General features: G+C 45.5%; 1 pseudogene; it reads left to right on the forward strand.

Moving 5' to 3' along the window:
• The first annotated feature begins 2,285 nt into the window (after positions 1-2,285).
• On the forward strand, positions 2,286-13,531 carry LOC120388903 (annotated as a pseudogene).
• Positions 13,532-19,446: the final 5,915 nt, after the last annotated feature.

Raw genomic sequence — 19,446 nt, forward strand, 5'->3', positions numbered from 1 at the left:
GCCCTTCCCACAACCCACAGCGCCAAAATGGGACGAGGTGCTCTGTGGGATAGCTGCCCACAATCTCAATACAGTACTGCAAATGCTGCAAGTGTGGCCACACTGCAGCACTGGTAGGTGTCAGTGTGGCCACACACCAGCGCTGTAACTCCCAGCGCTGCAACTTGCAAGTGTAGCCAAGCCCTTTCTCTCATGTTATCAATTGCTTAGCTTGTGACATGTATTCTCTGCAAATCTCAGATTGTTATGAAATACCCTAACCATTTGCCCCACTTTCTCTCTACTTCTCTATTTCTAAGTGAATATGCCCTGAGTTTTTCCTTGTCTCTAACTATAAAATACTAAAAAAAAAAAAAACTACCTCTTCTCAGATTCTTGAATATGGATACAAAATTTTTCCAAATGTTGCCCATTTTCTCTGTGTTCATCTATCAAATATTGATGTGAAATACACTCAGATTTTACCTCATATCAACAATTGATATAAAATCCCTCTGATTTTTCCACTTTCCTCTCACTAATTTATAAACATGGATCCAAAATCCCTCAGATTTCCACCCTTTCTCTTTCATTTCTGAACATTGATCTCAAATCTCAGGTTTTTCATCTTTCTGTGTCGTCATCAAACAGCAATTAAAAATCCTCTCGGGTTTGGGGCTGTTCCCCATGTCTCTGAATCCCAGCAACTTCTCCTTCCTTGGAGGAAACCTGTTGCCCTGAGTCGTTCTCCATCCTGGTTGTTGCAGGGGGTTAAATTGCCCAGTGATCATCTTTCCCCTCTCCTTTGATAATCCAGAATCACTGCATGGAAAGACAAGGAGTGACTCTGAATGGACAGTGGGCAAATGAGATCAGCAATTCTCCCTGTGAGGAGGGGCTCTCATTAGCTGCTCTCTCCAGAGAGCTAAAGGAGAGAAGCTGCTCAAATGCTCAGTCACTCTCTGTTCAGGATATTGGGGTTCAGCTTCCTGGGTCAGATGCTGCAGCCTCCATTGTGATCTGGGAGACCAGGCTTAGCAGCTGCTGCTCCTCCAGTGGGGATTCTGTCCTGGGAAGTGACGTTAATTTGAGCTTTTTCTCTGCTTGGCCCAGGGGATGACTTTCTCCAGCTGGTACTAGCCCCCTAGGGCAGCCCTGGGCCCTGTTAATACTAATTTCTGAGCCAGAGACTCCAGGTAGCTGGAAGAAACCAAGTGAAAATGCTGGAGTCTGGCATTAAAATTACTTTACACAAATACCCCCCTTGGTCATTTCTCCTCCCATTAGCAATTGCAGGAGCAAATCCAGTCATGGGGAGCAAACAGCCAGGAATGGGACTTTCCTATCAGATGGGCAGGGAGAGGGGACAAGGAAAAGGAGATAGAAAGAGATGGGAGAGAAGAGTTTTGAAAGAGATTTCAAGCTCTCTAACCTGCCTGGACAGATGTATTTCTGCACCCTGGGTAGAGTCACTTTCCTGTGGACAAGATGAGGCTCAGACAGAGGAAAACCCAGTTCCTGATTCCATATCCCTCCTGCTGGTGTGTTGCTGCCGTGGGGTCAGTCTCAGAGGGAATTGTTGAAAGTGACTCCTTTGGTTCTGCTCTTTTCTAGCCTTGTGTTCAGAGACTTAATTATGGGATGAGGGGAGGGAGAAGGGAGGTTAAAAATCTCTCTGTGGGGTTAGCCTGGCAGGAGGGGCAAACCTGCTGGGAGTTGTTTAATAAGCGGCCTAGATTCTGGGAACAGACCCATGAGGTTCCATGATGGAAATGCCCTAATTTTTTAACAGAAAATAACCCACCTACATGGGGCTAGGGAAACTGACCAGATTCATAGTGCTAGAGCCTAACCAGTGTCTGCTGTGATATATGAAGGGGACACCCACTAGTCAGGTTTAGGGGAGATTCCCCTCCCTTCATATCCAGCTCCTCACAATGAGGAGGGTGTTGGGCTTCCTACCAGGGAGTTCTTCCTGGACTCTGCTAGTGGCTCCACCTCCTGTATCAGTCTGTGGCTAGTAGGTGTGTGATGGATCTGCTGGGAGAGACAAGGGGCTCCCTCTTCGTCCCCTCACTCTGGTGTTTTCTGGATGCTCTGAATGGGGTGGGGTGAGATTCTGTTGACTGCGAGCCACCCAGAGCTTCTGTTTGGCTCCTCTCCCACACGAACAGTGGGGCTGTGAGTGGTGCAGCAGGTACTGAGTGTTGAGCTCTTACTCTTACAGGGGACGGTGACCTTCGAGGAGGTGGCTGTGTATTTCACCAGAGAAGAGAGGACTCTGCTAGACCCCACTCAGAGAGCCCTCTACAGAGACGTCATGCAGGAGAACTATGAGAATGTGACCTCGCTGGGTAAGGGTTACTGTCCCCTTGGTTCTTGGAAAGGGAAAAGAAGAGAAGGTTCACACCAGTCCCACAATACCACCTCTCCTCTGTCCTGTTTCAGCATCACCCCAATATGCTAGTGACACACACGCTACCAGAGACCCTCCCCTGCTGAAGAACACTTTGGGATCAGAGCACAGGAGCAGTATTGCACAACGTTAAATATCTCCTGTTTGCTCAAGTAAAACTGGGGGTTAGGTCTGGCATAACCAACAGAAGCTTCCCACCTCAGACCTTCTTTCAAACCCTGAGCCTTCTTTACCTAAACTAGAATGTGCTTGGGGTGTAACAAGCAAGCTGCAGGAGTCAGAGCTGCCAGTTCAGGGTTACTTAGCACACAGACATTCAGTGCATCCTTTGAATGCTGGCTGGGGGCATCCAGACAGGGGAGCTCCAGCAGCAGAACATTGAATCTCACCCAGGATTACAGATGACACAACTCTTCACTGCTCTGGATTGCACCCCAGCATGTGAAAATGGCTTAGTTTGTAGTGACACTTCCTGAGACGTTGAGTCTTGCTTCCCTATCACCATGTGTAATAGCCACAATTTCTCTTCGCGTCTGGCTCTGTTGCTTAAATCACATGATGTGATTCTTATTTTTCACATTCTGCTTTTCCAGAATAATTAGTCTGTTGCTCCTGAATTATAGCTTCTAATTTCCCAGTGTTCTCCATACCCAGGGATTTTCCTACTCCCTCCCATTACATTGGACTCACTAGATTTCCTAGTACATAAGAATGGCCATACTGGGTCTGACTAAAGGTCCATCTAGCCCAGTACCATGTCTTCTGACAGTGGCCAATGCCAGGTGTCCCAGGGGGAATGAACAGAACAGGTAATCATCAAGTGATTAATCTACTGTCACTCATTCCCATCTTATGGCAAACAGAGGTTAGGGACACCATCCCTGCCCATCCTAGCTAATAGCCATTGATGGATCTGTCCTCCATGAATTTATCATATTTTTTTAACCCTATTATAGTCTTGGCCTTCACAACATCCTTTGTTAAAGAGTCACACAGGTTGTGTGAAGAAATAATTCCTTTTGTTTGTATTATGCCTGCTGCCTATTAATTTCCTTTGTTTCCTAGTCCTTGTGTTATGAGAAGGAGTAAATAACACTTCCTTATTTACTTTCTCCACACCAGTCATGATTTTATACACCTCTCTCATACCCCCCTTATCTCTTTTCCAAGTTGAAAAGTCCCAGACTTTTTAATCTTTCCACATATAGAAGCTGTTCCATACCCCTAATCATTTTTTGCCCTTTTCTGAACCTTTTTCAATTCCAGTGTATCTTTTTTGAGGTGGAGTGACCACATCTCCATGCAGTATTCAAGATGTGGCTGTACCATGGATTTATAAAGGCAATATCTTTTCTGTCTTATCTATCTCTTCCTTAATAATTCCCAATATTCTGGGGTTTTTTTTTGACTGCCTCTGCACCTTGAGTGGATGTTTTCAGAGAACTATGCACAATTGCTTCAAGATCCCTCTCTTCAGTGGAAACAGCTAATTTAGACCTCATCATTTTATATTTATAGTTGGGATTATGTTTTCATGATGCCAGCAAAAGGTCATCCACATACTGTATAAGCACTGATTTTCCAGGGAAAACCACATCATCCAGATCCTTCTTTAGGATCTGAGAAAACAGGGATGGAGACTCAGTATACCCTTGGGGTAACCTGGTCCAGGTATACTGACATCCTTTATAAGTAAAGGCAAACAAATACTGACTATGTGGGTGAATGGGAATAGAAAAAAAAGCTGAACACAAATCCACAACAGCAAAATAAGTGGCTGACGGTGGAATACAAGAAAGGATTGTAGCTGGATTTGGAACCACAGGAAAAGAAGGCAAAACCACAGCATTAATCGCGTGGAGGTCTTGAACAAACCGATAGGTGTTCCTTCCTGGCTTCTTTACAGGAAAGATAGGAGTATTACAAAAACTAATTGTGGGAACAATAATACCCTGCTGCACAGTCAATAAGTTCAGATGGCGTGAGCCCAACAGAGACAGACGTCCCCACAGACAGTCCTCCTCCGACACCCCAATAGAGATTTCAAAAGGTCTCTTACCTCTATTGTGGCGCCATGGGGTTCGAAGGGGAACGATCCGTAGCAGCCGTCTGTGTGTCCGTGGGCGTTGCCATCCCGGACGAGCCCCCAAATTGTCGAAGAAAAACTCAGTTCTCGCTTTTTGTTTGGGTGCAGCAAAATCAAATACTTTATTCTTTCTCTAGTAATTACAATAGAGGGAGAGAGTGTCCTAGGAAACAGGGTTGCCCCTTGTCCCGGACAGGTCTCTCTCAATTAGTAAACAATCACTACAAGCATTTATACCTTTGTTACAGACAATAGCTAGCAATCCTGGAGACAGTAAAAAGAAAACATTTGCATTTGTTTATACATAAGCTTCTTTGCTATCTTATTTGTCTTACTACTAGAAGTAAACAAGACTGCACATTGCAAGGTCGTAATAACTTTTCACACAGTTCACTCTGTCTCACATTCTCTTGCTTACATTCTCTAGCCAACTCATGCTAACTTAAATAACATACATTTAAGATCCCTTCAAATCCTTGTTAATTATTAATTGGCTTCCACAGCTAAGACGATCCACCATGGCGTAAGGGTGTATCCATTTTGATTCTAATGAGTGACCCCTTTCCCCCATTTTAAGGTTCCCTTTTAAAATATTTTGTAATAGTGTGGCAGCCAAGGCCATGTTATTAGCTGCCAAACATTCATTTGGTTTTTAACAAAAGGCTGTGGTTCATCAGGGAAACACAGGGCTGGGGCTGTGAGGGCCTTCTGTTTAAGCAGGGTTAAAGCAGAGTCCTGCTCTTTTCCCCATTCCCATTTTGTCTTTTTTTTTTAAAAAGAAATTTCCACAATGGGTGAGTTATTTTAGCATATTTATAGATGTGGGCTAAGAAAATTGAATCCTCCTAGCAGTATTCTTAAAGAGTGGGCGTCGGTAGGGGCCTGCATTTCTACTAGTGCCCTTACCTTCCTCTGATCTACCTGTCTCCCGTCTTGTCCTTTGATTTGACTTTTTTGTGCTGCAATTTTTGGGCAGTTCTTTTCTTCCTTTATCAGGTAATTTGCATTAACACAGACACTTTTTGGCTTGCTTTTGGATTTAAAACCATTAGCCGCTTAGAGACTGTCTTAAAAGGGACACAGTTAACTTCCACTAGAGTTTTGATTTCACTTTTAACTCCTGCTTCTAAAAACACACAGCGATCTGAAAAAGAAAAACACAACCTATTGCGGCTTCCTCTGGAGCCCTAATAGGATTTTAATTAAGTAGTATGGTATGTGTTTGCATTTCTTTTACCCCTTCAATATACACTGCACATATTCTGGGGAAAATGCACATTCTTTCCATAGTTTAATTTGTATAACACTAGCCGTATTAATTTTTACCTAAGGTGTAACTTTCTTTTATACTTTTAACAAAGCAACAGTTTGACTACACAGAGCCACTCTAAGGCTCAGTGTGGGGCGCTGTGTGTGTGTATATATTATTTATTTTACACAAATTCCGGGTTTTTTTCCCCCCATTCTCCTGGTTTTAACTGCCCTGGTGCAGCCATGACTTTGGTCTTTTAAAAAGATATTGAACTTATAAAGCATTAAGATACTTTAAGGGTTAAACGCTAAATACCAAAAAAACCCAACACTAGTTACCTGTGTCTTGCAAAAAGTTTCTCTGTTTTGCAACTTTGAATGAAAGATTCAAATGGATTTTAGCGGTATTATTTAAAAACAGAACCAATTCATCTTAAACCTGCAAAACAAGAATTTTACAAACGCAAGTGTTGGTTTAGGTTCTAAACACTCCACATATTTACACAATATATTTTTACACACTTTTTTCCCTTAACCTTCCTTACACTGCTTTTAATTTTTACACAGCTGTACGTAGACTACATTTGTGGGCAATTACGTTCCAATAGAAACCCCTTGTGTTTTTAGCAAATTTGAAATCATTTGACTATGAACAATTTAGTCAGATTGTCTCTTTGCCTGGCTTATTTCCAGACCTTCCTTTGGAAAAGGACCCAGTTTCCCTTCAGAATGGCTGCAAAGAAACCAAGAGTTCTCTTTCTATAACTTTTCTTTTTTTAAACTTTTTACAACATTCAACTGCTTAACTCCCTCCAGCCTCTGCAGAGGGAACTTCTCACTCTTTGAAATCACTTGCTTATCTCCAGAGGTGAAAGTAAGCCGGTCTGGTCCGGTCTACCAGCAAGAGCCAGTACGCTGTGCTGGACCGCACCGGCTTTCGTGGGGATTTAAAGGGCTCAGAGCTCCCCGTGGCTGCGGGCAGCCTAGAGCCCTTTAAATCCCAGTCATGTCTCTGGCGGCAGGGCTGGGGCCAGGGTTTAAAGGGCTCGGGGCTCCCCTCAGTGGCAGGAGCTCTGGGCCCTTTAAATTCCTGCCCCAGCCCCGCAAAGCTCGGGGTTCCCAGTGGCTGGAGCCCCAAGCCATTTAATTTTCCCCTGAGTTCTGGGGGGCTTCCAGTCAACTTTTCAGCTGGGAGTCCCTGGTTGATTTAAAGGCCCTGGTTCTCCTAGCCACAGCTGGTGCCCAGGGCCTTTAAATCTTAAGAGGCCACACACCCCCTCAGGACTCCGGCAGTACCAGTAAGTCCTGTAAGTTACTTTCACCCCTGCTTATCTCCCCAAATGACACCTTCATCAACTCAGATTTCACCATTCCAAGTATGGTTCCAAGGATCTGAATTCCCTATGGCCTATACATACTTTATTTTTTTCTTTTGCCACCGTACCCTCAGGGCTTCCAACCTGCTTTCCAATTTTTTTATTTGTTGCCTACCTGCTTGTCAGGGCCCAACCCTGCTTTCCTCACTGAAACATCCCTTTTCATGGACACAGGCTTTGTTCCACTACCAATTTAGCCTGGAGGGTGGGCTCCTCAATCAGCTCCCTCCCCCTGATCCCTTTCTTCAATCATTTCCTTTAAAATTGTGAAATCATCACAGTATCATTGACAAAAAATACTACACTGCCCAAACTCCTATAGCCTTTAGAGTTTAGTTTAACAGAGTGTAGCAGCATCGAGACTCACCACTGCGATGCCACCTGCTGGTCAGTCTGGGAATTAGCTCTCGCCAGCCATGAAGTGCCCTCTGTGCATGGTGTCTCGCCCGTTGTCTGCTCTGCTGGTTTCGGACCCACGTTGCTCCCTGCTCTGCGGCATCCGCTTCAGGACACTGCCCTCTGGCAGTGCCTACTACTCCATTCTCACCCCCTTCCGGGGGGGGGGGGAGAGGAGATAACAGTCCTTCGGCTTGCACCTGCCTTGATGGCCAACCACAACCCTAAAGTCTAGCCCCTCCCCTCAGGCATGCTGCAGTCTGTCTCTGCCACACTTCTCTGCAGCCAGGTGCAGTGGAAGGGGGGGGACCCAGGCCCACCTGCTAATCTGGGTCCTGACCCAGGGACCCTCTAGCGGCAGCTTCTCTGCCCTCCTTCTCTAGCTATTTTCCATGGGCCATTTTCCCTTTGGCCCCTTGCACCTTCTTGGCCCTTCTAGTCAGGGACCGCAGCCTGGCCTGACCTCATCTGCTCCTCCAAGCCGGCCCAGCACTGCTCTGGCCAAGGTGTTACCTCCTTACCGCAGGAGCCAGTCCTTCTCCCTTGCTAGTCGGGGAGAGACTCCCTTCTCTTCATTAGGCAGTCTTTATATAGGGCCCAGCCTGGCCCTTATTGGCTGCCTCTTCCTTGGCCCTGATTGGCTCTTCACAGGCCTTTCCTGATTGGCTGCTGGTATGCACAGCCTTTCTGGCCATTCCAGGCCTTTCTATCATGGACTGGGGCAGCTGCCCCACTGCACAGAGCACAATCTGTTTAAAAGGAGTAATCTCTTGAACAAAGTATTGTCTTTAGATTGCTTCCTTTTAAACATTTCTTACACAGGTGCTATCACTATTTGCCCACACTCCTATATCCTTCAGAGTTGGGTCTCACATAGAAAATACTGCCTGAACATATTGTTTTATTTATTTTACCCTTATAACTTTTCCATGCCCATGCTCATGCTGGGACTTATAAAACAGAAAAGTCTCTACCCACTAAAAATAACTCTGCCTGACAGAGCAGGAGGGGGAAACGCTAAGCCCCCTATCCTTTGGGCTCGATCCTGCTACAACCGAGAATATATTCACCTATGTAATTTTCTCTCGACAGACAGGTAGGAGTGAGGGCTCTAACCCTCCCCCTCATGGCCCAGCACTTCTAGGACTGGGGGTCAGGTGTGGCAGGTTTGTAGACATTTTGGTGGTGCTCAGAATCTGCCCCCCAGACTCCACCCCCCCCCACCTGTCAATGGCTCTGGGAGGGTGTTTGGGTGGTGGGAGGAGGTTCTGGGCTCAAGCGGGGGATTGGGGTGCAGGACAGGAGAGAGGTTGGGCTTTGGAAGGGAGTTATGGTGGGGGAGGGGGTCTAGGGTGCAGGCTCTGGAATGGAGTTTGGGTGCTGGGTGCAGGAGGGTGAGGGGTGCAGGCTCTAGGAGGGAGTTTGGGTGTGGGGAGAGGGAGTGTGTGGGAATGGGGTTGGTGTGCAGGCACTGGGTTAGAGTTTGGATACTGGGTGCAGGCTCCAGACTGGGGCAGGGGGTGGAGTGCAGAAGGGAGTGAGGGGTGCAGGCTCTGGGAGGGAGTTTGTGGACAGGAGGGAGTGCATAGGGAGGGGGTGCAGGTTCTGGAATGGAGTTTAGGTGTAGGCTTGGGCAAGGGATGAGTGTGTAGGAGGGGGTGAGGGGCTCTGGGGGGGAGTTTGGGGGCAGGAGGAGATGTGTGGGAAGTGGGTGGGGGTGCAGGCTCTGTGACGGAGTTTGGGTTCTGTGTGCAGGCTCCAGACTGGGACGGGCTGGGGGTGCAGGAGGGAATAAGGGATGCATGCGCTGGGACTGAGTTTGGGTGTAGGCTGGGGGTGGGAGGAGGGTGGAGGGAGGGGTGTAGCCTCTGGGAGGAAGTTTGAGGGGCAAAGGGGAGGTACTAGCTCTTGGGGGGGTGTGTGCAGTGGGGTTCCTAGGCAGGGCAGGCCAGGAGTCTCCATGTGCTGCTACCCCCAGGCACTGCCCCCGCAGCTTCCCATTGGCTGCACGGGCACTTGGGTCAGGACATAGCCTTCCCTCACCGCCCAGGGGATTCAGGGAGGAGCCGGCAGACACGTGGAGTGAACAGGGAGGAAGCCACTCTACTCTGCTGCACTGCCAGTGGTGAGTGGGGGCCCCGGGCTGTTTTAAATGGTCCAAAGGATGCATTGAGGGGACCCAGGGGCAGAAGATGGGGCTGAGGGAGATACCCAGCCCCAAACATTGCTGAAGCCGGGCCCTGGGCCAGGAATATTCCTGGTACCCAGGTACCATGGGCTCATAGGACTCACCGCCCATGCTGGGGGCATATATACCTAGACAGTTTGTATATATCTTATCTGTATAGTTTTCCCCTACAGACGGGTCGGAGCTAGGACTCTAATCCTCCCCCTGTTGCCTAGATCTTCTATGACTGAGGTTTTGCACACCTGAGTGATTGATCACATTATACGTATGGTATATACCTTTTAGCAATATTTAGCAGTATGTTCAACAACCACAGTGCATGTCTTCACCCTTTTGCAATTTTCCATAAAAAATGTTATGCTTATAAGAAGCACATGGGATCTTTTTCAGGGGAAAAGTCAATATGCTGCATTTATTGAAGATACAACAATTAGTATTTCCATTCAGTCATACCACACACGGTCCCGCCAGTGTATGTTATAGTTGCCACTCCAGAGTCTGGATCAATCTAGCAGCCAGCTAGGTTGATCACGGGAAGGGAGGAGCCGGGTTCTGTTGGTTGTGACACGATGCTTCGGGCAAGTCTTGGCAGGTCGAACCCAGAGTTTCATGGCAAGGCACCTTGTTTATATACTGATTTTCCTTAATTGAGACCAATGAGTTTTGCACTGTCGTATTGTAATCAATTGTTGTTTGAGTGCTTATTTTCTTAAATTGTCCTTCTCATCCTTTATCTTGTTCTTTCATCAAGTTCCTCAGGGAGTTCTCCCAGGCTGGTTTTGGTCACAGCTGTCTTGTCCCCACTGATAAGTGCCTGTCTCATCTTTAGAGTCGTCAATCTGCCCTCCTCTGACATTTCACTAGGGGCGTGTTGCAGCCTCCTGGCGCCCTTGCGTCAGTCTCTGGTTCCTCCTTTGTACATCTGGTTCAACGATGGCCTTCACACTTATCTCTTAAAACACACATTCCTCATTCACACACAAACCAGAATTAATTTGCACACAACATTTTGAGCAGGAACATCAAATTGCAGTGCAAAAGAAAACAATCACAGCATTCTTTTACTTATTTTAAAATGCTAAATCTACGATAAATTGGTGACCCTCGAAGATCTGTTACTTCCTTGAAATCAGTTCAGACACAGATTCTGGCTGATGTATCTCTGCCCATTAAGCCATTCCTTTCTGTTACTCAGAAAGGGTGGCTGGCAGGATATGATCAGATCATACACTAATACAGGGGTAGGCAACCTATGGCACATGTACCGAAGGTGGTACGAGAGCTGATTTTCAGTGGCACTCTCACTGCCCAGGTCCTGGCCACTGGTCTGGGGGGCTCTGTAATTTAATTTAAAATGAAGCTTTTAAAACATTTTAAAAACCTTATTTACTTTACATACAACAATAGTTTAGTTCTAAATTATAGACTTATAGAAAGAGATCTTCTAAAAAAAATGTTAAAATGTATTACTGGCACGTGAAACCTTAAATTAGAGTGAATAAATGAAGATTCGGCATAGCACTTCTGAAAGGTTGCCGACCCCTGCACTAATACATTTAATACATGCTACATTCTTATTCTTTATCCTTCATTCTAAATCAGATAAAACATAAAAAAATCCTGCTACTACATTTGGGGGAAGTCAGTTCCTGATTTTTATTTAACCTCTATCCTGAACTTTTTATGGTTTGGTCTTCCCGTTCCAACCCTGTTTAAGGTTTCTGTCTATATCACAGCAGGTGAAACAATGATATGTGAGAAAGAGAAGCAGAATTCTCAGCAGGAAAATCTTGAGCAAGTGGATAAACCCAGAGCATTATCACAAAGATTGGAAAGGAATGTGTCGAGCAGTCATGAGCAGGGACAATCGTGTGAGATTCAGCACAGACCAGAAAGAAAGCAGGGAAACCAGCCAGGGGAGAAAGTGGGTAAATGTATTTCATGTCGAGGAACTCAGAAAGACCTCAAGGAAACCACAACCCCTCAGGAAATCCTCATGGGAAAGAGAAAAAATACATGCACTGAGTGTGGAAAAAACGTATGTGACTATTCAGCCCTTATAAAGCATCAGCAACTCCACACAGGAGAGCGGCCCTATGAATGCAGTGAGTGTGGGAAAAACTTCACTCGCAGATCACACCTCATTAATCATCAGAGAATCCACACAGGGGAGCGACCCTATAAATGCAGTGAGTGTGGGAAAACCTTCAATCGCAGCTCACACCTTACTAATCATCAGAAAATCCACATAGGGGAGAGACCCTATGAATGCAGTGAGTGTGGGAAAAGCTTCACTCAGAGATCACACCTTACTCGGCATCAGACAATCCACACAGGGGAGAGGCCCTATGAATGCAGTGAGTGTGGGAAAAGCTTCAATCACAGCTCTGCCCTTTCTGAACATCAGAGAATCCACACAGGGGAGAAGGCCTATGAATGCCATGAGTGTGGGAAAAACTTTACTCAAAGATCAGGCCTTTTTCTCCATCAGAGAATCCACACAGGGGAGAGACCCTATGAATGCTGTGAGTGTGGGAAAACCTTCAGTCACAGTTCACACCTTAGGAATCATCAGACACTCCACACAGGGGAGAGGCCCTATGAATGTCGTGAGTGTGGGAAAAGCTTCACTAGCAGCTCAGCCCTTTCTGAACATCTGAGAATCCACACAGGGGAGCGGCCCTATGAATGCCATGAGTGTGGGGAAAGTTTCATGGTCAGCTCAGCCCTTTCTGAACATCAGAGAATCCACACAGGGGAGAAGCCCTATGAATGCAGTGAGTGTGGGAAAACCTTCAGTCGCAGCTTGTGCCTTTTTCAACATCAGAGAATCCACACAGGTGAGAGGCCTTATAAATGCATTGAGTGTGGGAAACGCTTCACTACCAGCTCAGCCCTTTCTCAACATCAGAGAATCCACACAGGGGAGAGGCCCTATAAATGTATTGAGTGTGGGAAAACCTTCACTACCAGCTCAGACCTTTCTAAACACCAGAGAATCCACACAGGGGAGAGGCCCTATGAATGCCGTGAGTGTGGGAAAAGCTTCAATCAGAGATCAACCCTTATTAAGCATCAGAGAATCCACACAGGAGAGAGGCCGTATGAATGCCTTGAGTGTGGGAAAACCTTCAATAGCAGCTCAAGCCTTATTAGGCATCAGAGAATCCACACGAGAGAGGCCTTATGAATGCAGTGAGTGTGGGAAACGCTTCACTACAGACTCAGCCCTTTTTCAACACCAGAGTAACCACACAGGCAAGAGGACCTATAAATGCAGTGAGTGTGGAAAAACCTTCACTACCAGCTTAGCCCTTTCTGAACATCAGAGAATCCACACAGGAGAGGCCCTATGAATGCCGTGAGTGTGGGAAAACCTTCTGTTGGCACTCAGCCCATGTTAACCATCAGAGACTCTGCAAGGGAGATCATCACCACAAAAACCTCTAGGGCTTATCCATACTTTTTTCTTTAATACTTTTCCTGATTCCCACATACTAACTTTTAAAGCTGTTTGAACTGTTTGCTGCACCGTTATCCCTCAGCTTGTCTAGATGAGTGACTGATTTTTGTCTTTTGCCATTTACCCTGTTTTGAAGTTGATCTATTTGTCGTTTCTATCAACTCCATTGTCCCATGACTATTTCAAGTGTGCCCTTCCTATCCGGAATGAGGGAGCATCACATTTATACCATTCCTTCTATTGCAAAGTTATTGTTAAAGTCAACAATGATACAGATTGTATAATTTCCAGTTGATCTCATGTTGCTCTGGGTTGTGCTGAAGAGCAGTTATATTGGGAACTTTTCAAATTATATTTAAATGAAGAGGAGCAGGGGCAGGGGGTAAAGGGGTCATTTCAGCCTCTGTGACACTGGAAGGGGATGGGGTGATTCAGAGATTCCCTCCTTCCCCATCACTACAGAACTGATACCATTTTTCTGAGCCATGCAGAGTTTATCTTCATCACATTCTACCCATCCACTTCTCAGTGTCCTGTGAGGAACAGTTCTTAGTTGTCTGTGCTTGGAGATGATGCTTTCACTTCTTTAATCCTAAATCAGAGTCATTGTGACTGGAGATAAAAGTGTCAAAGACCTGGAAGGGGAATTCAAATGGATCCCAAACACAGTGTGATCATTTGGAGTTAAAATTTCAGGTTCAATCTGTTGGTAAAGCCACTTCTGGCAAGGTGTCTGTCTCCCCCCCCCCCCGCCCCCTGGGCCCATTATTTGGATGCTAGGATAGTAAAAATGTTGTAAATAACGTAACTGACTATAGAGACAGTGCTGAGTGAAGCAGGTTTGAATGAATCAGAGGAGAATGTGATGGGAGAATCTCTTGTCCTGATTCTGAATAATCAGATGTAACCTGCTCTGGAATTTGACTTGACACTTTCATTGTCATGTATTCTCTCTCTATCCTGAAGGCTGTTTCATCATCCAATTGGATATTAGTTCAGTTTGATAGGATGTAGGTTAGATTTATTGGAGAATTTAAGACAAATGACCATTTACTAAACTCATCATTTTTCACTTCAGTTTTGCTTTTCCCCCATCCCTCCACGATGACATGGGGAAAGTTCAAGTGCAGTTCTGTCAACAGGAGCGAACTCTCCAATAGCACATGCTAACAAAGAAACAGCAGTGGTTTTAAATCTCCACTCAGAAAAGGTGAACAACAGCAGAACCTCAGCTAATTGGAGGAAGTGCATATGATCATGTGTAGTTCAATTGTTGAAGACAATATTGTCTCAGATGATCTGGGGAGAGAATTCCACATTAGGTGATTTTGAAGTAGGTAAAATGCACACGTATTTCGTTCCTAAAGCACTTGTAAGCCAGGCCCTACAGAAGATTTCTCCTAACTTACCCTATATTATGGGAGATGCTGCCCTTCATGACACAGATGTTGAGGAAATAGAAGTGGGGGTTTAGTTGAATTTATCCTGTGTAGGTGCTAAAAATGTGTATAAAATAAAACCAGTGTTGTAAGTCTAATAGTTGCAGAAAAATAGCTATTTTCTAATAGAATCTCCAGCTCTGGTAAGTATCAGAGGGGTAGCCGTGTTAGTCTGGTTCTGTAGAAGTAGCAAAGAATCCTGTGGCACCTTATAGACCAACAGATGTCCTGCAGCATGAGCCTTCGTGGGTGAACACCCACATCTTCGGATGCAGCTCTGGTAAGTAACAGATTCTAATCTAGCCCTGTATCCAGTCCCTTGCCTGGACCTGTGCCACCAAATTTAAAAAAAGCTGAGCATGTTTTGGGAAGCCATTCTTTTTTAACACTGCTGATATTGTTGAGTGGTTTTGTAAAAGATTCTACTGCAGAGAACTGCAAATTTACCCTAACCAAGGCCACGGATTTGGAAAGAATTGGAGTTGAAAGAGAACTCACTCAGTTCTTTGTTTCCACTCCAATAAAGGAAGATATGATGACCAATGACTCAAGAGCTAGGAGAGGCCCTGCCTTTCTATTATCGCAGGGTGTGACTGTGTAGCTCAGTGCATCTGTGACAAAAGCTCAGTGGTGCCAATTGGCAAAGGATCACTTATTCACAAGCAACTCCTGTCTCAGATCTTTCAGACTTGCCACACCTAATACTGATTTTATGATATTTATTCAGGAAGCATAGCAGTGAGACCTCTGCTGAAAATAGCTTGTAAATTATTGCATCCGATGAAGTGGGTATTCACCCACAAAAGCTCATGCTGCAAAACTTCTGTTAGTCTATAAGGTGCCACAGGATTCTTTGCTCCTTGTAAATTATTGATACTCCTAATCACTGTGAGAGATGTGTACGAGTCATATTGAAGGAGTAATGTAAGTACATGGTAAAATATGTCCATATGGTATCATAATGAAAGTGAGTCACCCCAATCATTGGTCTTGGTGGGGGCGTCCCATTCATGTGGGAGGGAATTGTCACATGTCCCTTGCTAGCCAGCTATGTGATGTGTTGCTCAATTGTCAACCTTTGCACCAACCCAGAAAAGCCAATGGAAAACTATCAAAGACAAACTTGCGACATTGAAATCCTGTGGAAGTGAAAAAGACAATATGACAATGAGTAGATCGTCCTTTCTGTGAATAAAACAAAAGACTGATTCAGTTTATTAGAGGGTGGAGAAAAACACTCTAGGTTCATTCACCAAGGAGATCCCTAACGACCAGTGGTGCTTCATGAAAGGCAGGGCCCCGGCTCCTAGGGACTAGCGACCACTGCAATGGACTGAAGTGTGAGGTGAGAATCTACTTAGATAGGAACGGTAACCACTAAAAAGTATAGGTTGTTTTTTGTTCTGTTTAAATGTCCATTTCTTTGATAACTACTCAAGTGCTGTGTGTGATACAGGAGCAATGGTCTCCAGTAAAACTGGTAACCTGGGATATACCGGTGTTTCAGGAAGGGAGGATCTGGGATTTCTCTGAGTATCTGGTGATCGGGGCTGGACCCCAGGGGGGTCCCATTGAAGGAACTCAGGGGTTAGGGTGCCTTTTGACAACTGGCAGGGCTGCTGTGGCTCAGAGGAGGTTGCTTGAGTGCCTTACAGGCTGGATGAGTTTGGTCGCTAACATCTAGCTTCCAAATGCAAAAGTCCCTCTTCCTAGTGGCAGATGGCAACAAGGAAACTCATAGCCCTCAGCACCCTGAGAAGGGTCACACTGTAAATCTATGTTGACCCACCTGTGAAATCCCTATGGAGAAAGCACCCTATAGCATAGCTCCCTGACTCAAAATAGCCCTAAAACTTTGCCCTATGAAATCATGGAACATGTGCTCTTTGATCTGTGAAAGCATGTAAAGAGTCCAAGTGCTGGAGGGTAGAGATTGGGTCCAAAGTGACCTAGACAAATTGGTGGATTGAGCCAAAAGAAATCTGGAGGGGTTCGACAAGGACAAGTGCAGAGTCCTACACTTAGGATGGAAGAATCCTATGAACTGCTACAGGCTAAGGACTGACTGGGTTAGGGTTAGGGTCACGTGCTCCAGCCCCCTAATCATATTTGTTGCCCTCGGCTGGACTGTTTCCAATTTTTCCACATCCTCCTTGTAGTGTGGGGCCCAAAACTGGACACACTATTCCAGCTGAGGCCTCACCAATGGCGAATAGAGGGGAACGATCACGTCCCTTAATCTGCTGGCCTTGCCCCTAGTTATACAGCCCCAAATGCCATTAGCCTTCTTGGCAACAAGGGCACACTGTTGACTCATATCCAGCTTCATGTCCACTTTAACCCCTAGGTCCTTTTCTGCAGAACTGCTGCCTAGCCATTCGGTCCCTAGTTTGTAGCAGTGCATGGGATTTTTTCCATCCTAAGTGCAGGACTCTGCACTTGTCCTTGTTGAACCTCATCAGATTTCTCCTTGCCACTTCTGCTGGCATGGGCAGGCATCTTGGAGGCCTTTCTAGAAGAGAATTTGGAACTGAGTTGGGAAAACCAGTTTCAAAACAGAAAGCTCAGGTTTAGTTTCATTTATTTATAATATTAAATAATCCTTTCATCCTAGTATCACAATCATAAGTGCTTCCGTGTTATGGTTTTCCAGAGGGAAAACTTAACTTCTCTCCAAAGGGAGTTGAGACAAAACACTTTTCAGAGTCCAAAAGAGACAAGACGGATGAGGGTAAGAGCTTGTAGAGTTCTGTTGGTGAAAGAGACAAGCTTTGGAGCTAACCCAGAACTCTTCTTCAGCTCTGTGTAGCCCCAAAGTTTGTCTCTTCCACAAACAGAAGTTAGAACAAAGAACAGCCATACTAGGTCACAGCAAGGATCCAGCTATCCCACTAGTCTGTCTTCTGAAAGTGCCCAATGCCAGGTGCTCCAAAGAGAATGAACAGAACAAGTAATCAAGTGATCCATCCCCCGTTGCCCATTCTCAGCTTCTGGCCCAGAGAGGATAGGGACACCATCCCTCCCCATGCAGGATAATGGCCATTGATGGACCTATCCTCCTTGAACTTACCTAGTCCAGTTTTGAACCCTCTTCTAGTCTTGGCCTTCACAACACCCTCTGCAAAGAGTTCCACAGGTTAACTGCATTGTGTGAAGAAATACTTCCTTTTGTTCATTTCAAACCTGCAGCCTATTCATTTCATTTGGTGACCCTCCTACTTCTTGTGTTATTCTGAGGAGTAAATAATACTCCCTTCCTTGGTCTTTTAAAAGATATTATGTGACCCGCCTCCCCCTTGTCTCTCATGTCCTGGGACCAACATGGATGCAACAACACTACAAACAACAAGGTTCAAAGTCGATGCACATGGAAGAAGTGTTTGGGGTTTCATTCCTTATGTCCTGGTCCCATTGTGTGGCCATTTCCTTTCCCTCCTCTGTTACAAGCTTTGGTGTTTTGCACAGAAACATTATTTCCACAGGAGACACCCATGTCGGAGAAAAACTCAGTGTGACGTTATTGATATAAATGGGGACCATATAGAACATGGGTTGCAACCAAGGTCCTGTAGTGGCACCAAACCTTAGGTAAAGGGGGTCATCTAAGGTGTCTAAGACCAGGTTAGGGGTTGCTGGTTATGATTATGCTGTCTGTATGCATGTGTATCATTTTGTAGTTGAAGTTATAAATATTGGATATGTACTGTCTGTATTTGGTATTGTGCTCTGCTTCTGGGTGATATCCCAGACAAATTGGTGTTAGCCCTGCATAGCCGGCTTGATGGCCCATTAAGGACCATCAGCTACACAATTGACCCATGGAGAGAAGGCAGACACGCCTTGTGACTCAGCAAAGTGCAGGGACTGGCCCATGTGACTCCAGACTCCATTTGGCTGTAATTTTCCACAAGAGATTCTTGCACCTGGAAAAGCCTATAAAAGGCTAATGCCTCATCTCCATCTTGTCTTCAATCCTGCTTCATACCTCTGGAGGGACTTTGCCACAAACTGAAGCTCTGCACAAAGGACTGACCGACCCATCCCAGCGGGGGATGTTCCAGAGACTTGATTTGAACCTGCAGTTTATGCCATCACTGCTGCAAGCCTGAACTAAGAACTTTGCCATTACTGTATGTAATTGATTCCATTTAACCAATTCTAGCTCTCATCCCTACCTTTTTCCCTTTATGAATAAACCTTTAGATTTTAGATTCTAAAGGATTGGCAACAGCGTGATTCGTGGGTAAGATCTGATGTATATATTGACCTGGGTCTGGGGCTTGATTCTTTGGAATCGAGGGAACCTTTTTCTTTTATTGGGGTGTTGGTTTTCATAACCATTCATCCCCAGGACGAGTGGCACTGGTGGTGATACTGGGAGACTGGAGTGTCTAAGGAAATTGCTTGTGTGACTTGTGGCTAGCCAGTGGGGTGAGACCAAAGTCCTTTTTGTCTGCCTTAGAGGTGGAAAAACCCCAGCCTACGGCTGTAACTGCCCTGTTTGAGCAATTGGTCCTAATTTGGCACTCTCAGTTGGGTCCCGCCAGAACTGCTTCGTCACACTCAGTTCTCGCTTTTTCTTTGGGTGCAGCAAAATCAAATACTTTATTCTTTCTCTAGTAATTACAATAGAGGGAGGGAGTGCCCTAGGACACAGGGTCGCCCCAATCCCGGACAGGTCTCTCAACTGGTAAACAATTACAGCAAGCCTTTATACCTTTGTTACAGACAATAACTAGCAATAATACAGATAATAATGAGCAACAACTGCATTTTGTTTATACATAAGCCATTCTGCTATCTTATTTTTCTCACTCCTAGAAGACACCAGCCTGCATATTTGGTTATCAGT

This window comes from Mauremys reevesii, linkage group 22 (genome assembly GCF_016161935.1).
Source record: "Mauremys reevesii isolate NIE-2019 linkage group 22, ASM1616193v1, whole genome shotgun sequence".
Taxonomy (NCBI): domain Eukaryota; kingdom Metazoa; phylum Chordata; order Testudines; family Geoemydidae; genus Mauremys; species Mauremys reevesii.